This window comes from Spermophilus citellus (assembly GCF_964194105.1).
Source record: "Spermophilus citellus genome assembly, chromosome: X".
Lineage (NCBI taxonomy): Eukaryota > Metazoa > Chordata > Mammalia > Rodentia > Sciuridae > Spermophilus > Spermophilus citellus.
In genome coordinates, this window is record NC_138190.1 from 86120563 (window position 1) to 86126562 (window position 6000).

A 6000-nucleotide genomic window follows, 5' to 3' on the forward strand; every position below is an offset into this window, starting at 1 on the left:
AATTTTATGGTCAAAAAGATTGTTTTTAAGTTATGCCAAATGCTTTAAGACATTTGAAGCATTATAAGTCACCCAAAAAAAGAATAGTGGGAAAATTATTGTTGTTTTAAAGATTCTATCAAGTAATGTGAAAGATTCCTTTGTTAAGCTTATAAGATTTTGTTAAAGACAGCATTGTATTCAAATGCTACTAAAACTCAGTTTTTCTTGGTAATATTAATAAGAATGATTTAAGATTCAGCTTCATTCTTGAATATAAATGGAGGTGATTCTAATGACTTTCCTATATTACAAATACATTACAATTTTTTTGCTTTATTGTTGTTACTAAAATAACACAAAATTTATAGATACATATTTTAATTGAATCATATAGTCTTTTTTGAGACTTGCTTTTTTTAACTTAACAGTATATTTGGACATATTTCCACATTAATAAGTATAATAAAACCTGTATTTATTTTTATTGCTGGTGTAGCAAATTATCATAATCTTAGAGGCATAAAATAATACAATTTATTCTCTTACAATTTCTATATATCAGAAGTAGACACAGCATGACTGAGTTCTCTTCTCAGAGAATCATGAGGCTGTAATCAAGATGTTGGCTATATCTTCATCTAGTGGCAAAATGAAAGAAACTCCTTCCAAGCACATTCTTGTTATTGGCAGAATTTAGTTCCCTGAGAAATTAGAACTGAGGTCCCCATTTTCTTGCTAGCTGTCAGACAAGAACTGCTCTTAGCAACTATAGTCTATTCTCACATTTTGCCTCATGATTTCCTCAAGTTCAGCAACAGAGATTTGCCTTCAGTTCATATTCTTTCACATTTGGAGTTTTGTGACTTATTCTTCTACTACCAGCTAGAGAATGCTGCTATTAGATTGTTCTTGTAATTGGAACAAATCCACACACATAATCTCTATATCTTTAGGTCAATTCATTTTTTAAAATATTTTTAGTTGTAGATAGACACAATATCTTTATTTAATTTGTTTATTTTTTATATGGTGCCGAGGTTCAAACCTAGTGCCTCACAGGTGGTAGGCAAGCACTGTACCACTGAGCCACAACTCCAGCCCTAGGTCAATTCATTTTTATTATATTTGCAAAACTGAATCATAGAAGTAACTTGATTAGTTTTTTAATAACGAGATCTGAAAGGTTGTGTTGTGGGGGGAATTATAGAATTCTGTCTACTACATTTATCTAAATTGTTTTTTTTAATTGAAGTCAAATTCACCAAACATAAAATACAACATTTTAACCATTTTAAAGTACACTATTCAGTGGCATTTTGTACATTTGGTGGTGTAACATTACCCCTAATTCCAGAAAACTTTCATCACCCCAAAAGAAAACCCCATATCTATTTAGTAATCACTTCCCATTATTATTTTCCAAAGACCATAATATGCATTGTGTCTCTGTTAAGTTGCTTATTCTGGATTCTCTTTGTTTTAAATATTTTTTGTAGTTGTAGTTGGACACAATATCTTTATTTATTTATTTAAGTTTATTTTTTAGTTGTAGTTGGACACAATACCTTTATTTATTTACTTATTTATTTTTATGTGGTGCTGAGGATTGAACCCAGGGCCTTACATGTGCTAGGCAAGTGCTCTGCCGCTGAGCCATAGACCCAGCCCCTATTTTATATATTTTTATGTGGTGCTAAGAATCCAATCTAATGCCTTGCAAGTGGTAGGTGAGTGCTCTACCACTGAGCCACAACCCCAGCCCCTCTGAATATCTCATATAAATGGAATCATGCACTATCTAACCTTTTGTCCAGTTACTTTTACTTAACATAATGTTTTCAAAGTTCACCTATGTTTTAGCAATTATTAACACTTCATTCCTTGACTAGTACTCCATTCTATGAGCATATCACATTTTTGATCCAATCAACAGCTGATGAATATTTGGGTTGTTTCTACCTTCTGGCTATTGTTGATAATGCTGCTATGAGCATTTGTATAAAATTATTTTTGGACTCTTGCTTTCTTTTTTACTCTTTTTATAATTATAAGCATAAAATGAATATAATAGTGTTATAATTTGAATTTGAAATGTTTCCCATAAGATCATGTGTTGAATCTTTAGTCTCTGATGCAGCAGTGTTCAGAGGTGGGTACTTTGGAAGGTGATTGGATCATGAAGGATCAACCCTTATCAATGCATTGATCTTTTGATAACTTCATACCATAATGGGTTATTGTGAGGTAGTGGAATCTTTAGGTGGGGCCTAGTTGGAGGAAGTAGGTCACTGAAAAAGTACCTTTAAAAGGTATATATTTTCCTCTACCCTTTCCTTTTCCTCTTTTAGCTTTCTGGCCCCCATAAGGTGAGCAGCTATGCATTTCCTGCCATGAAGTTCTGCCTCACCACAGGCCCAGAAACAACTGAATCAAGTCACCATGGACTGAAACATCTAAAAATTTGAACCAAAGTAGGCCTTGCCTGCTTTTAAGTAGTTTTACTCAGGTATTTTGTTACAGAAAAGGAAAATTATATGGTAATTCCATGTTGAATTTATTGAGAAACACTCTTTTCCATAATATCTGAACCATTCTACATTTCCATCAGCAACATCAGAGGGTTCTAATTATTTCACACCTTGTCAATACTTATTATTTTTTAAATTTACAATTCGTGTGTATATGATATATCATTGTGGGTTTGATTTGATTAATGACGAATACTATTGATTACCGAGAGGGGGATTCACCAATTTGTAGGCCAATGGTGGATGAGAAGTAGGCAATGGAGAAGATGGGCGCAGGTTGGCCTCCGCTCAGGTGGTGATCTCCGATGGGATGGGGGTCCTGCTAAAGGCAGGGGAGCCCCATCCGAGTCAGGGCACCAATGAAAGGCAAGTGACTCACCTGAGACGGAGATTCAACCAAGAGATTTTATTGGGGGACTGCCTGAAGGGGAAGGAAAGGAGAGGCAGAGACAAAGAGAGAAAGAAAAAAAGAGGAAAAGGGCAAAGAGGAAGAGAGAAAGAGGGAAGAGAGCAGAGAGAGGGAAGAAGAGGAAGAGGGCAGAGTAGAGAGGAAGAGAGTGTGTGCTTACAAGCTTCAGCTTAAGAAGGGTTGGGTAGGGGATGTGGCAGTTGCTGGTTGGCAGGGTGACTCAGGAACAGTGAGTGGACACTGTCCTGCGGGGACTGGTTGAGAAAAACCTTGAATTTTGTGCTCTTCTAAGAGAAGGGGGAGGGGTAAGGGATTCAGTGAAATTTTCATGAGAAGGGGGAGTCTCCCACACAGCCAACATTCCTCCCTTTTTGTTTTTATGTTGGGAGCAGGGTGATGAGATCGCCTCTTTACTTCCTGCTGGAGAGGGACAGGACGAGTGTGAAGGAAGGGAGGGATGGTCAGGGTACGGGGACAAGAGAAGCATTGCTGTAAAGGCTGGGGTGCTGAAGATGTGAATTTCCTTGGGGCCAAAATCGATGAAAGTTCCTCGAAGCCATAGGTCATGGATAGTCTCCATCCAATCCTTGTCCCTGCAAATGGGGGGAGTCAGCAGCTGTCCTGTCAGAGGGCCTCCACAAACTCGATGATCCAGGTGCACCACATGATGAGCCTAAGAACACCAAAGATACCCAAAGGCAAGGAGAAGAAGAGGGAAGAGGAGACAGCACATTAGCTTCTGGCTGGAGGCCCAGTGAGAGGGACTGGCTGAGAAAGACCAGCGGTCAGGAGAAGGCACATGAAAGCGAATGGGCCTATAAACCCTGGTGATAGGCTAGTGAAGTTCCCGCAGGGACAGGCTAGTGAAGTTCCCGCAGTCGTATTTCCATTTTGTAGCTCCATATCCACAATGGTGAAGTTCTGACAGCTGTTGTTGAGGCCTTCACGTAAGAGACAGGTGTCTTCCGAGGGAGCAAGTAGCTGGAAATCCCTGAGGAGAAGCATCAACACCAGAAGCCCATTTGGGGTCCCATGGGTCCCAAATAGTTAATTTGGTGTATGCTTGATTTTCATAGCAAGGCTCATCTAGGAAGCATTTCTTTCAGGAATTATAAGGGCGCCCGCCATAGATATCAGGCCAGTGCTTACAGGATTCCTCAGTTTGGTCTGCTATGAAGCACAGCATTGCTGAACATAAGTGGGATGAGGTGGCCTGGTTGAATCCAGTAATGTTAAGGGTGACTGCCCGATTGCAGCCAGTGGAAGGGCAATTGCCTTGACTTATAAACTGAGAGCTGGTGGTGCCATCCTGCTGCCATGTCATTTGGATGTAGAAGCGTCATCTGTGGGTTAGGGTAGAAGCTTGAGAGAGATTAATGATTAGTAAAAGAAGGAGAGGGTTGGTGAGAAACCTTGAGTAAGTAAGACTGCATCAGTTCCTGGTTGTGTTGGGCCAGAGGTAACAGATGGTGCAGGAAGACACCAGTCTGCATGTTCCCTTAGGAGTTTGTGTAGAAGTGTGAGATGGGGCAGGTAGGACACAAGTGGAGGAGTAGTAACTGGAAAGCTTTGGTTGATTAAGACAGGGTTCCCATGGAGTAGCTCAAAGGGGCTACAGCCTGAGAGGGCTCTAGGGGCTGCCAGGACAGCCTGAGTTCAATGGCAAGCTTAGTGAAATGATCCTTGAGAATGCTATTAGCCCTCTCAACCTTACCCAAGGATTGGGGTAGGTGGGGGATGTGGAGGCTCCAAGTGATGTTGAGGCCTTTGGAGACTAGTTGAACAACTTGAGAAACGAAGGCCAGACTGTTGTCTGACTGGATGGAGGCAGGAAGTCCGAAACTGGGAATGATCTGCTCAATGAGGATAGAGGCAATGGTGTCAGAAGTTTACCATGAGGTAAGGAAGGCTTCTATCCAACTGTAAGAGAGTGCTATCCCTAAAGTCATAAGCAGTTAGATCTTTTGTAAAGGCTTGTCTCTGAAGCCTTGGGGTAGGACTGTCCATGTCAGCTGTTGAGACTTAAAGGATGTAGGGTCTTCCCATGTGAAGCAAAGGGGTAATAAGAGTCAGGATGGAGGGCACTGTAAATAAGGCAACCTTAGAGTTTCTTGGTGTTTCCAAATCTGTGTTCAGATAAAACTTAGAAGGGGATGACTGAGATGTTCTGGAAGGATGCAGGGTGAAGGAGTCATCCCAGGTGGTTCTTGACCCTGGGCATGTGTGTGAAATCCAATTGCCAGTCGGATCCTGGAAATCCTGAGCAAGGGGAATGGTGAAGAAAGCATCCTTCAGGTCGATGACTGAGAAGTAGGACTAAGAATAAGGAATGGAAGAGAAGATGGTGTAGGGATTTGGCACCAGAGGGTGAATGGTCTAACTGCCTTGTTAATGATTCATAGGTCTTGTACAAGGCGGTACTGTCCATTAGGTTTCTTTTTCTTTTTTTTTTTTTTTAAAGAGAGAGTGAGAGAGGAGAGAGAGAGAGAGAGAAGAGAATTTTTAATATTTATTTTTTAGTTCTCGGCGGACACAACATCTTTGTTGGTATGTGGTGCTGAGGATTGAACCCGGGCCGCACGCATACCAGGCGAGCGCGCTACCGCTTGAGCCACATCCCCAGCCCTCCATTAGGTTTCTTTACGGCCAAAATTGGAGTGTTGTAAGGGGAGTGAGTGGGTAAGTTTTATTAAGCCCTTGCACCATAGGTCCTTAATAATGGGCTGTAGGCCCTGAAGACTGCTAGTTGTAAGAGGGTATTGAAGTTGACAAGGGAAATGCTTGAATTTGCAAGATGAATTCTGACAGGGACACAGTGAGCCAGAGATGGGGTGAAAGTGTCCCAAACTTGAGCGTTTATCTCCGGAGGGAGAGAAGGAGGGAAGCCTGTGGACATGTGGGTTGCTTCTCCAAGGATGAGGATAAAAGAAAGGCTGGGATGGAATGTGATGGAGGCATGAAATTTGGCTAAGATGTCCCTTCCCAATAGGGGAATGGGGCATTGGGGCAATTACCAAAAAAACTAGTGGGAGAAAGAATAGTGGTAAAACCTACAAGAAAGCATAAGGGTTTTAAGGGGAA